Here is a 14,967-nt window from a genome sequence, read left to right as displayed (position 1 = left end):
TTTCAGAGTCTTATTTAAAAAAAATAAGACCCCAAAAAATTTGATCTTTTTAGGTTAAAGAGTCTATGAATTGTAGGAAAATGTTTTCTGTTGATCGCGACACTTTTGAAGCAGAAGAAGTCTATTTAGGCCAGCCATTGGTTGGCCTGGGTAGCAAGACTGATGCAAGCAGTACTGGAGTTGATGATAAAAACATACGCATTTCGAAGATCCTATATAGAGGCAGTGGATTCGGTCAATGAAAAACTAACCGATGAATGCCAGATTCGGTATGAGGGATATATACTGTTTCCACTGTTGTTCAATTTAGGAGTTAAGGTTAATGGCGAACTCATCAAGACCACCTGATATACCGATGACAGCGCAATTAAAAATATTCTCCAGAATCTTTTAAGTCTTTTAGACTAGATCAACGTGATGGGACAAGAAATAGCTCTTAACATAAATACCACTAAAATAAAGTCTTTAATTTTCAGTGATGAACCGTATGCTTTACTACAAATAAATGATCAAATCATTAAAAGGTCGAACCCTTGTTTCAAGTATCTTGGTTGTTACATTACAAAGCATCTCGACCTCGATAAAGAAATTCAGTGCAGAATCGAGTTGATTCGCGCAACTTTTCAAAGGATTCAAAGAGACCACTCTTCTGCAATAATAATATGAATTTAAAACTTCGCCAGAGAATGATTAAGTATCATATCTGGTACATACTACTGAATGGGGCCGAGATTTGGACTTTAAAAGCAGCAACCATTACTCATCTTGAGACATTTGAAATGTGGCTACATGGATATATGCTCCGAATCCCATGCGGACAAATAAAAGCGCTAAAAATAAAGCAAAGGCCATGCTCGAACTTATAACAATAGTTAAATCGTTGATTGAATATTTGGGAAGATACGCAACCTTATGGGCTAAAGCGTGACCGCAAATATGCGTGAAAAATAGATGGCGATTCTCTCCAGTATGCGCGAAAATAATTTCGTCCGTCGCTTCTCATTAGTAATCGGCCGATCATCCGAGTCGTGTGGGAGAGTTTTTGCACAGGTTCGTGTTTGCCGTATTGCAATTTGGTAGTTGTTAAAAATTTTTCTTGGATATCATAATCACAAATAGATAGATATATGTAAATGTGTTTAGTTTGTGAGACGATGGCTCCTTTAGGCAAAATTAATCAGTGTGCGTATATTAATTAAGACTTTGATTTATAACAACCTAATATGGGAATCTCAAAATCTTATTAGAAAATCTTTAAAAAATCTAATTATAAACCTCACAGAAAATTATCTATTTTATCTACAAAAATCAATCCGAACTCTTAAAAATACTGTCTCTACATGTCTATGAGAGCCATTTTCTCTTTTTCTTTTTTTTTACTTTAAGAAAATTTTAAATCAATATATTATGTTTATGGTCTTTAGTGTTTTAAGTATTTTCAATAATTGTTTTCATGATGAAATTCATTCATGAAAAAGATAAAAATAAAGCCTAAAAAGCCTTTAAAGTTATTGAGAAACTGGTTATAGTACGAATGCTAGCTTTCCTAATTAAAAAAATAACATATTAAATGAATGTCGAGTAATGTTTTCATTCCTGGAGAGATTATATTTGAGCTTGAAGAAGGTCACTTTGCTGCAGCGGTATTCTGCGACTTCTCTAAAGACTTTGACTGTGTCAACCATGGAAATTGCTCGATAAGCTTTCTAGATATGGGTTTAGGGGAGTTGCTCTAGAATGGTTAAAATTTTGTTTTGTTAGACAGAAAAAAGTTTGTTTGGCCAAATGGCAGTTTGTCTGAACTTTGTGTAGTAAGCAGGGTTCGTTTCTCGGTCCTATTTTATTTCTATTGTATATAAATGACCTGGCGTTTCTCCAGATAAGAGGATTCTTCACTATTTTTGCAGATGACACCACTATCTTATGGGCAGACAATAATAAAAGCACATTAACAAAAACAATTTCTAAAGATTTATTAATGATTAAACAGTGATTTGATGCTAATTTGTTGTCTTTAAACATAGATAAGACTAAATTGTTAAGTTTTTATGTTCAGAGCAGTTCATGATTCACCAGAAAGAATTGGAAGTGAATAATTTTAACAGATTTCTTCGAATTGTTATCGATCATAAACGTAAGTTTTATGGAGATATGTCAGGAGGCAAAAACTGGCTAGACGATGTTATGCTGTTAGAGTGGTTTTAAATGAACTGAGATTGATATCTGCAAAAACGGTCTATTTTTTTTTGTCAAAAGTTGGAACTTACTTTCATACAAAAATACCTACAGTATAGAATAACATTTTGGAGTTGCATTAGTAAACGGCTTTTTGACTCGATGTTTGTTTTTAAAAAACGAGCCATTAAATATATGTGTCATAAATCTCCACAGGACATGCAGACCCCTATTTAAAGATACTTTCCTTGTGTTGCTTGTTTATTGTTGAGTCTGCTTGCCTAATATATAAAAAATATAAATTGTATCTTCAAAATAATGGCTCCTTAAAACGTTATAATATCAGAAAAGAATACAATATTCCAATGCCCATCCCGAAAAGTGAACTAAGAATTCTCTTATTTACTTGAGCATAAAAATTTTTAATCATTTTCCAAATGTCATAAAAGTCTCTAGAAGTTCTCCTCGCTTTAAAAAGTTCTTAACGAAACTTCTTAAAAGCAAGTATTTTTATAGCATTAGAATTTTTTTAAGATAGTTAGGAACAGGCCATTCGTATATAATTAGTTTTTAGTAAAGATGTAAAGGTTAGAATTTGTGATGTTACTCTAAAAAATTTTTAAGTCGTCTTGCTTTGAAATTGAAAATACATTTTGTGTTTATACTAGTATGTTGAAGCCACTATTGTGTATTGTTTTTAAATTATGTGTTAGTAATATGTCGATTAATGTGCCTATTTTATATCATAGAAGTACCATGTCAACAAGTAGGTACCATGTATTTATGAATAAAGTATGTTTTGAATTTTTTGAAATTCGAAATTGTATTTAAAAGAGAGAGAGGTATATAATATTTAATAGGGATGATTCCAACTACTCACTAGAAATTACCTCGTTGAAAAAGTAATTCTTGTTGTAAAAGGGTTATTCAAAACTGCAAGTGGCCAACATGGAGTCGACAAGAAGAAAAAAAGTTGATTATGACTCTCTAAAGAAGGATTTAAGAGTTATTAAACGTCGTATTTAAAAGTTAAAGATGTTAACTTGTAAATGAGAGAAAGCGTTTACAACAATGTATAAATGATTTTATTTTATATTTTCAAATAACGCCAGAAAAAAATAAAAAAACCATTTTGCCAAATTTCACCTTTTTCCTGAATATTAGGAAGTATTTGGCATTTTTCCAATTTTTAGATTGCATTTATTCAATCATTGCATTTATATTGCGCAACTTTCGCCTAATTAAACCATTTATTGCTCATCCTTATTTTGGACATCCTGTATAACCGCGATGAGACCCTTCATACTGTTAAACAAAATATTTGTTTTTTTTTCTTATTAAATTTTTCTAGTTTTAAGAATTAGTAATTAAGTGTTTCCCTGTATTGCAAATTAAAGTGTGGCCTATTTTCGATATTTTATAGTGTTGTTACACCCTTATTCAAACATTCATACATTACGTAACCACCACATTTATCTATAACTATCTTTATAGTTATTTATGCGAGATCACAGCGCATTTAAATATCGGCAATAACAAAATAAATAAAAGCGCTGTTATCATCATCGCCCTTGTCTTAAAAAAATAACAAAACGGCCGGGCGGGCAAAGATTCCCGCGTCGTTAAACTGCAAATGGTCAATATAGCGCCGACAAAGAAAAACAAAGTTGATGATGGCTCTTTAAAGACAGAACGTCGTATTTTAAATTTTAAAGGTGTCATCGTATAGGCGAGAAAAAGTGGTCACAATAATTTATTCATTTAATAAATACTTTTGTCATATATTTTGAAATAACGCGAGAAAAAAATAAAATGATTTTGCCAAATTTCAGTTTTTTGCAAAATTTAGGAAGTATTTAGATTTTATTATAAAAGGACACTATATTGCTCAACTTTCCTCTAATTATTCCACCTCTATTGACGTCCTGTATAACCGTGATGCGGGGTCTTTAAACAAAATGTTTTTTTTGTTACTAGGTATCTTTTTATAGTTTTAAGTATAGTTGTAACAACTGGTAATTGAGAATTTTCCTGTGTCGCTTAAAACTTAAAATGTGGCCTATTTTCAATTTCTATTAACATCCTCACTCACAACCCCTTACTTTACAGATGTCACTACGCTGCACATTTTTCAGATATGGAATCACATGACAAAATGGGTTACTTTTTACAAAAAATTATTGATCAAGAAGTTATATTATGATCGGTATTAAGTCTTATGAATTATTTCAATTATTCTTTATAATATTTACGTGAAACCTACTTATATCTTAAAATTTGTTCCACATATTTTTTGTATATTAGTTTTTAGTTAATTAAGTGCAACGGGCTTTTTATTTAAAAACTTCACCCTCTTGAACACAAAATGAAGGAAACAACGTTTGTTGGAATTATAACTTGTATTAAACTTTGTTGGTAATTTTGTAAAAATAGCTTTTTATATATATTTTTGTATTAATTTTTGTCTCAAAAACATATTTTGGTAAGTAATTATTTGTTTATAAAATTTAACTTTTAAGAAATTTCAATATGCCTCCACTCTTAAGTATATCACTTATCACTTGACCACCACATAAATGACACCGTGTTGTATGTTCAAAAAAAATAATAAAAACATAATTGGCAGCATCATCCCATATCTTAAAAAAATATCCAACACGGCCGCGTAACCGGAGATTCCAGCGTCGTTGAAAACCTGACTCAAAGAAGCCAAAAGCCAAGTCCACACAGCTAAAATAAATCGTTCCTAGATATGACGCTTCGCGGCAGCACCACACGGTGCACGAAACTGAACGGCAATCCGATAGTCGACCGGGTACACTTTTTAACACAGGATTGCGTATCTTCCCAAATATTCAATCAACGGTTAAATGCTGGAAGCTGTCCTATCTAGGTCAAATTCTCAGAAGTGATCGATACCATATCCTTTAATTTATATAAAAGGGATGATAGAGGGGCGTGGAGAAGTCGGTAGAAGATTAACCTCGTAGTAAAAGAATTTTAAATAATGGACTGGAATTCGACATGTACCACAACTCTTAAGACACTCCGAAGAGAGAGGGCGCCAAAAGAAAAAAAAGGTTAAAGAGTTGCACACTTAGTATTCTAAATAAAATCGTGCATCTAAAACCTTGTGCTATATTATTAAGTCGTTCAGTACATTTGACTATATTATAGTACTACAAAAAGAAAAATAGGAAAATGTTTTAAAACATATTCTCAATCTAATAGTTTTGAAACATCTAATGGCAAAATTTACATCGACTAAAATAAACTCGTATAAATCCCCGTTTAAACATTATTATCTCTTGACTGGATCGTTGTCATCCAACCGAAACTTTTTCTATGTCTTTATTATTTAAGGCACTTAGTTCCTAACGCTCGGCCGAGTGTAAATTACCCTTTATCTAATCCGAAACCCCTAAACCTTCGTCCGTTGATTAAAACTGTTCGAACCGAGCCCGACAAACTTTAAATTGATTTTATAATTTCTTGAAGTTTGCGCGAAAGTAATGCTGAATAAAGTTTGTTCAGTCAGCATAATGGTCTTCATATGGACATTTTAAAGGAAAATCAATATGTGTACGATAACGTTTTATTCATTCTCAAATTCACATAATAATACAACTTTTGATCTAATTAATAGAGCAAAAAAGAGTAAATTTTATTTTAATTCTAAATTAATTAATTCTAAAATGCATTAGTAACTCTTTTCTCTTTGCCCAATTAATATTAAGTGAAAAGTTAACATAAAAAATTATTATATTTATATATATAAAAACAATATTGAATTAAATTCTACTTTGAGTTTTGAATATTTTTTTAAATTTTGGATACGTGTATAAGCCATGATTCTACTTAATTTATATTAAAAAAATATTTTCTTTAACATCCGGTTAAACCAGAAGTTAAAAAAAATATGAATATAAAGGATTGCTATGAATCTAACTGGAAGTAATCACAACTTTCTTATTTTTTTATCGAACTCTCTATATTTTGTTATGCTGTGCATTAAAATTTTCTTTTTAGCGACAAATCACAAGTTAAAATTTAAAGTGACAGTTAAAGGTGACTTTATTATAACTCATCTAGATGGCTATAGACATCGCGTTAGCAAATTTTAGCTAAGTGTGCCTGTATTTTATTACCCTTTTTTATTGTTGTCAATAACCATTAAGTGTTTTTACTTGAATGTTATTTTTTTGTAAATATCGGCTTTTATTTCTTTAGATGTTTTAAAATCTAGGATAGGTATTAAAACACTAAATAAAATGTTTTATTACGTTTCAAAATGCATTTACTATCGGTAATAAAAAATAGTATGTTGTTCATACCTGACGTGCTCTCTCTGACAGATACGAATGTATTTACCTATGTAAAAAGCATAATCAAAGTAAAAATTTTATTCGAAACTGCTTTAAGATTATATTTATTAAATTCTTTAATATAAACTATTTGGCATAAATATAAAAAACAAAAAAAAAGCTAAGCTATGTATAGAAACAATAATAATAATCAAAAACAAGTTAGACGTTGTTCTCATAGTAATTGTTAAAAATGTTAACCACCAATATTCCTCCATACCTTTTCTTTGTCGCCTCTATCAGTTTTTATTAAACATGTCCACAAATAAAAAAATCTATTTAGGTAAGATCCGGTGATTTTGCTGGCCATCTGATCGGACCATTGCTGCTTAAACAATTTTCTCCAAATCGTTCCCTTAAATAATTCATGTTATGTGGCGGAGCATCACCAACCTAATGTTAAGGGATTGAAATTTAAAGGAAGTTTATAGAGAAAATTCTCAAGTTAATTTTGGAGAAAACTTAAGTATGTTTCCCTATTCAATACATCCTTAAATATGATAGAGCCACGTGTTTTTCTTCCTTGTTAAACGAAAATCGTTTTTTAAAACCACTATCTCTCATTATTCTGAAATTTCGATTCATTTCGATTAAATAATGTCAGGTTTGCAAATCATTACTCTTTGGAAAAAAGAATATTATATTGGACATTATTGTTTTCGTTAAAATGATTATGAAACCAGTTACAAGAATTTAACCGTTTCCCATGATCTTTTTCGTATGAATGTTGGTGTATTTAATATTTGTAGGATATAAATTTATGTTTTTTTAAAATGCGATGAGCTGTCTCACAGTTCACTCCAATTTCACTTTGTGTTTATCTCAGTGAAATTGTTGAATCACTTTAAGGATGTGCCAAGACGTTCACTGTTTATTCTCTATTTTCAATAAACATTCATTTTTGGGTGGGTGTGAGTTTGTCCTAAATTACTCTTGGAGTTTTCCAAAATAATTGTTTGATAGGCAATTTTCAAAAGTTAAAATTTCAACAACGGATAAATATTTTTACCTTAAGAATGGTATTTGCTATCTAATAGTATTTCATTTGTTTTATTTTATGTCCTACTAAGTTCAAATATTGCCGCCATCTTGAGAAGGCTCTAAACCAACATAACTCCACATAATTCATTAGGCAATTTACCATACGAGAATCCTTAAGCTCAGTTCATACGCTTGCGAATTTCGAAACGCGAATTGCAAACAATGCTTCTATTCGCTAATTTTGGCGTATTTGACAGTACTTAAAAAAATAATTAGAAGAATTATACGCAATTTGCCTTTTACGATTACCGAGCTTATAAACTAGTCTTAAAAAAAAACAAGGATTATGGCTCTACTTTTTAGATGATAATTTTTAATTATTTTATATTTTTAAAATGTTATAACTAAGAAAAACTAAATGCATTTTATGTATGTTAATGCAAGTTATTAAATCATATAAAGAAATAAAAAACGTTTTTTGAAAAAAAATCATTCAAGTAAAATCAGTGAATTAATTAGATACACGTATGTCCACAATTTCTAAATACCAGCACACTTAACTAAAACAACTCAGTGTCTATAGCCATCTAGATGATTTACATTAAAATTACTTTTAACTGTCATTTGTCAATTGAATTTTTATTTGTAATATAATAATAATAATAATAATAATAATAATAATACTAATAAATCATTTATTTGCCCAATTTACAATAAAATATTATATCTTAACTAGATACAAAGATAATAAATATCAGATGCTTTAAAATTAAAATATGACCCTGAGAAGAAAACAAGAGCAGCGAATGGCGTAAAAACATATACAGTGTTCCATAAAAAATAAGAAAGTTGTGGTTACTTCCGGTTAAACTGGAAGTAATTTTTTTTTAATTTAAATTAGGCAGAATCATAGCTTATCAAAAATTTAAAAAACTTCGAAATTCAAGAAAATTAGAGCTTGATACATGGTTGCTATGCCACCTAGTACACGAGGCTTCAATCATGGCTAGAAAAAATACGGAAGACCTGAATCTAACAAGAAAGTACTTATACCTAGAAAAGATAGAAAACAGTTTTAGTATTTTTATATAGATATAAAAGAGAATAATAAATGTTTAAAGAGAGTAAAAAAGCTTGTACTTCTATCTCCATCTCACTTTGAAATAACATAAAGGATAGTCTTAACATAATATTTTTTTTTTACATAATTGTAAGGAATATACGAGAAAAAGTTTAAAAAAAGCATGCCTGGCAAGGCCCTTATAGCTACTTGTACAAATGTTGTAATCTAAGAGTTTATTCGTTTTAACTAGAAGAACAGTTAACCAGTTTCTTTGGCCCTATCTAAGTCAAAATCAATAACAATACTATATATAAACTTGATTAAATCTTGAATTGATCTGATGTGTCGAACGTTGGATATGTCATTTCAATGTTCCGGAAATCTAATTCCAAATAGGCGTAAATCCTACGAACGTTTAGAGCAAACCCCTGGAAATCTATTCATACACTATGGTTGGATGGATTATATCATTCCCTAGCAAATTTTATCCTACTTAGGAAATCTTACGCTAAGATATTATTTTAAATTTAATTCCGGAAAGGTAGTATGGCCTCGAGGTGTTAAAGAACGGTATATTATTTATACATCCTTGACGAATTAAAAAAATGCAAATATGCGTCCTCTTTCTTCGGCCTCCGTCCCATCTTAAAAATTACCGCATATGCGCTTCCGTTCATCTTTAATAATAAGCGTTTATAATAATACGTAATTTATAAGTAGCCACCAACTACCGTTTGCTGTTAATAAACGTCTATTTTTACTTGTAATTTCTGCTGTTATGGCTTTACCGTTATTTACTATAGGGTACATTGCGTATTTCTTATGTAAAACTATAAAACATGAGGCAATCTAACAGTATATAGCAATTGTATATATATTTTTTTCCTTCTAGCTATTTTAGTATACTGTTTAGTAATAAGTGAAAAAATGCCAATTAAAATAACTTATTAAAAAATCAAGCGATCCTGCCAGGATTCGAACCTGGAATCTTCTGATCCGTAGTCAGACGCGTTATCCGTTGCGCCACAGGACCATATACCTGAATAACTACTCTAAAAATACGATTAAAATAGTTTTAAAAATAGCTCAATATACATTTAGATATAGTCAGAATTTGACAGGGGGTGTTATTTTTTTTTCTTAAAAAGTAAGTTAAAATTTGGATTTGTAATCTGGACGTCTTTTCCCAGTCTGGACAGATTTTAATTTTTTTGAACATTTCTGTATAGTAAAATAACAAATAATTATTTAAAGTAATATATTTTCTAGGATAAAAATGTAAAAACTGCTTTGTGTACGAGAAAATATCAGTAAGGAAATATCACTAACTAAATAAAAAAAATTACAAATGGCTGGAAGTATTAAACTTGGACTTTATATAAGTTGACTGAAAAAGTGGAATACATGATTAAATAAGAACCTTTGCAAGGGTCTGTAGTTGTTAAAAAAAGTATTTTAAATAAAATTTTTTTCAAGTATCTGAAAAATATAGAATTATAACTGATATTTCATTTCTCTAGGTAACAGTAATTAATGGCTTGAAATCTGAAAGAAATAAACTTGAGCTTAAAAGAAATAAGTTAGGACTTAAATACCTACTAAAAATGAAAGATCGTATAAAGTGTTATGAAATTATAAAATGCTCTTAAATTGCCTGAAAATGGTTTTAAATTATTTGTAATAAAATACAAAAAGGCCTAAATAATATAATGCAGCATTTCAGTAAATATTTGGAAAAAGAATATAACCTACAAGAATTAGCGTCTTTAAACTTAATTGATCTTAATTAATGTCTTTAAATATCTAATTAAAAAGAGATGACCACGAAATAAATAAAAATCTATTTAAGTTGATCATATACAGAAATAGAATTGTAATAATTCAAGCTTCTATGTAAAAGTAGTTAGTGTAAAGAGTGTTTCCATAAAGTAAGGTTTGATTTGCGCACGACGTTTGACAGTTATCATATCACATGATTATAATGTAGCAGATCGAAAATTGATAGATCGGAAATAGTAAATATAAAAAATTATACGGTAGAACAACGTATCCTGATTGTCAAATTTTTTGATCAAAAATTTTAGTACATAGTTGCACTTTATAAATAGGGAAATTAGTCCTATTTGTAAGGTATGTTTAATGTCCGATCGATTATTGTGCCTAATTAATCTACTGTGAAAAGAATAACTAATAAATTCAGAGGTACTGGTTCGATTAATAACGTTAAACACACGATACGAGCTCGTAGAGGTCGTTTAGAACAAAACATCATGGCACTTTGAGCATTTACAGGCAGCTGCATGCCTATAAAATCTAACTGACCTAACAACTTTTGTGACCAGAGCAATTGGATTTTTGAACAACCTGTTTTGCAAACAAAATTATTTTCATTAATGGACCTTCCATTTTCACCTCGATGACTTCGTTAAATAATAAAACCGTCACATTTGCGGTTTCGAATACATCCACAACGTATCGTTTAACTTACGGTCTGAAAAAATAATTGATCCGTTTTTCTTGGAAAACGAAGAAGTTACGGTAGCATGATTGGCGAACGTTATCGTGCTATGGTAATGCAGTTTCTTCTTCTTCATTTGAAAGCTATTGATCTTGACGAAATGTGGTTTCAGCAGGACGGTGCCAGATATCATTCCGCTCGTGAAACTTTGAGGATCTTTCACGAGTTTGCTCGTAGTCGTGTTATTTCCCAATTTGGTGGCCAGAATTGGGCTCTACGTTCTTACGATTTAACGCCTTTAGACTTATGGCTGTAGGGTTATCTGAAGTCACAGGATTATGCCAATAAGCTTGCAGCTATAGAAGCATTGAAAGCCTAGAGTAGACGCTTTATCGATGAAGTACTACTACATGTATATAAGAAGGTTATTTAAAAATTCGTCAAAAGAGTTCGCATGCCAACAAAGCCGTGATCAAGATATTTTATTTTATTCAAAATTCCCAAATGTATATTTTTTAAAACCAATCAATATTATGCTACAGAAAATCATATTTTCTTGAACACTGAAATATTGCGCTCTTATTGAAACACCTTTTATATGGTGCAGATAACGCTTCGGAATATCTTCTTTTTCTATAAATCAGAAAATTCCACGTTTAAGTTCTGGCAGGATGACTATTTTTTTATGAACTTATCGAAAGATTCTGTTACAAGTATTAAGGAATAAATGCCTCAGGAGTGAGCCTCACAAAAATTAGTCAGGAGTTAAATCATAATGATGTAAAATATAATATAATCCAGAAGAAGATGTAATCCAGGCCATTAGTAAATACTAGGGAAAAGTAAAAAATAAATTGAACTTATAAGGATATATAAAAGAAATTTCTTAAAATGCCTTATATAAAAAAGCTACTTTATTTAAAATAAACAGTCTTTGGTAATGCTGTTTACTATTTCTTCCATTCCCTCCTGATGTAGAAGATGTAGTACTGAAGATGTTAATACAGGAGTTGAATCTTCTGAATGCTGACTGAATGAATAAAAAGATAAAAGGCTTGATCTATTTATTCTCACGCTTCTAAGAGTATTAACAGAAAAACATGAGTTAGGGCGAGGAAATAATTGGAAGCTTTTGTTCCGTGTTACGGTAGCTGGAATATTTGCTGCTAACGGAAAACTAATGAAAGACAAACTAAAAGTATAATACCTTTTGCATTACAAATCGTGAAAAGATTTTTTTTTTTTTTATCTTCCTTTCTTCTTTGCTTTTTCTGTCTGTGTAAACTTGTTTTAGCCAACTCGCCTGATTTCCCTTGCCTTCCTACAATTTTAATAGAACTTTTCTCGTCTACTGCCTAAAAGTTAAAAATTAAATATTACAGACAAGCAACACTTATTATTTGTGAATTTATCCTCTAAATTCTAATACAATTAAATTCTAATACATAATACCTTCTTATTCTGTATCTATTATTGCGGTATAAAATGATATAACAAGATAGATGATTTAAAACATAATTATATAACTAACAGTGTGTTTAATGCAACTTGTAATATAATGCATAATGTATAATATATTGTATTTCCGAACCTGTTTAGTTATTAAACAGATTATTTGTTTTCTGTCTAATAATCTTATTTGCCAAATATTTATATGTGTTTGCCTTATCGCATTTTTAAACAAATTTTATCATACTACTATAAAGTTGACAATATATAGAAATAATTTAAAAAAATATATTATTTATCTATTTAAAACAAGTTATTGTATTTGATTCATATAATGAATATGATTAAAAATTAGAAGACTTCTCGTTCAAATTCTGACAAGATGGCTATTTTTTATTAATTAATTCTGAAATCCTGTCACAGTTTATATTAGTTTAAGTTAGATTATTTATATAGTGTATACATTAGATATTATTTAATTAAACTGAACTTTTATTTCATTCTGTTTAAAATTATTTAAAATCGGAAGTTCATACTATATAGTTAAATACCTATTCATTTTATAGTTTTACGTACCCAATATACTGCCCTATAGTAATAAATAATGATCAAGTAATAATAGTATAAAATATATCTTAAAATAGAGATCTACAGCTAATCTTAATTTCTAATTTAAAAAGTTTTAAAAATATGATAAAATGTTTTTTGTAATATAACTTAAATATCTAAAAATACTAATTATTAGATACTAATATTACACCTTTAAACTATTAAATTAATTCTTGGTGGTTTCATAAAACAAACTGTAGTCTCTAAAATATTTTGTTTATTCAAAAACTCCAATAAGTAATTTATCAATAATTAAATAATAATTTTATTTGAAAATTATTGCTTTTTACTGCAAATATTCTAAGAAGTTTTTATAAGATTTAAAAACAATCAATAATTATAAGAAAAAAAGTCGGCTACTAAAGAGAAGTAAATAAAGGGACAAAAAAGAAAACAAAAAAATCACAAAACTATAATTTAAAATTGAAATATTAATATTTTAGTTCATCAGTCAGACACTTCAGAAAAATATTATTAACTTCAGTTTAAATAAAGCAAATATTTTTTTATTAAGATCTTTAATTTAAAACTTAACTTAATCCTAATTAAACGCTTACTTTAAGACTAATTTTTCTTTACCTTTGGACCAATTCACTCAAAAAATTAGCGATCCTGCCAGGATTCGAACCTGGAATCTTCTGATCCGTAGTCAGACGCGTTATCCGTTGCGCCACAGGACCATACACCTTTTGCAAATATTCTAAAATTACTATTATATTAGGCTTAAAAATAGATGACTCCCAATAAACTCGTCAATTTTGACCTAAATATTAACGTATAATATAAAGAACATTAAAATTTAGGTCTATTTATATTAGTTGTATATCTGGTGGCAAATAAAGTTGTTTTGAACTTTTTTTAAATAAGAATTAACATTAAATAGATAAGCTATATTAAATATTTTTATTAAGTCCCTCATTAGGTCCACATTATTTATAAAAATAATTATAAATTTTTAGGCATAACTTAAATGGACGCGACTGCAAATTCTTCATTATCCTAAAATAACCATACTAAAATAAACTTGTTAAAAGTTCTTTATATTCCTCATAATAAACGCTTTATTTAAACCTAAAAGTTTAATAGTAAAAAGCTTTTTATTTTATTTCTACTCTCTTAAACGCCCATGCTTTCCTGCACGATTGCAAAACAATAGCAGTCACACCATTACTTTTAATTATGCCCTAAAATGCGGAAAACTATCTGCCTCCAATTCATATCTCCGCTCGGTAACATTATTTATGGTCGGCTGAAACAATATGCCTTTAAACTCCGCCATTTTGATCTTTTATTATTATTTTTTTTCATTAATGTTCTCGTGCCTGAGAAATGCCGACTGGTACCATTATTTAGTTGTAATTATAATAAGACAGTCATTAGAAACATCTTGATTTATAGATTTAAAACTATAGCAATAAGGCTTGAAATTTAAAATAAAATGTATATCAGATTTTACTAAATAAGGGAATGTAAAAGAAGTATTTCTTGCAGAGACATTACAATCCATATTTGGTTGATTATTGCATTTTTGTTTTTTCTGTAAAACATGGAATTGTAATTACCGTAATTACGTTATACTATAAATATCGATTAAATTATATAATAATGGGGCAATTTAACTGAATCTAATTATCGAGATATATTAATTAACTGTTGCATTTATTAGCAATATTCGATGCAAATGGGAACCAGTTATTTAAAGTAGCATTTTCCTGTTTTAAGGCAATGCACTTTTGTGGAGAATATATATTAAGCGTTCATATGTCCCTATTAATTATTTTCTTATCAAATAAATCGATTTAAACAGCAGGGTATTTGGCAGATGGTATACGAAACTATAAAGATTAAGGTAAAAATTTTGATAGTAA

The 14,967-nt window shown here is 29.2% G+C and overlaps 1 protein-coding gene and 2 non-coding genes across 6 annotated transcripts in view; 1 reads left to right on the top strand and 2 right to left on the bottom strand.

Annotated features, from left to right (window-relative positions):
• The window catches only part of LOC126737802 (apoptosis-stimulating of p53 protein 1), a 413,921-nt gene that overhangs the window by 122,003 nt on the left and 276,951 nt on the right, over positions 1–14,967 (top strand). The window lies entirely within an intron of this gene.
• On the bottom strand, positions 9,544–9,616 carry Trnar-acg (transfer RNA arginine (anticodon ACG)). Its single transcript has one exon. It is a non-coding gene; the product is annotated as a tRNA-Arg (tRNA).
• Positions 13,707–13,779, bottom strand: Trnar-acg (transfer RNA arginine (anticodon ACG)). Its single transcript has one exon. It is a non-coding gene; the product is annotated as a tRNA-Arg (tRNA).

This window comes from Anthonomus grandis, chromosome 6 (genome assembly GCF_022605725.1).
Source record: "Anthonomus grandis grandis chromosome 6, icAntGran1.3, whole genome shotgun sequence".
NCBI classification, from domain to species: Eukaryota; Metazoa; Arthropoda; class Insecta; order Coleoptera; family Curculionidae; genus Anthonomus; species Anthonomus grandis.
Note: the sequence above shows the minus strand (reverse complement) of the source record. Positions and strands in the feature narration are given on the sequence as shown.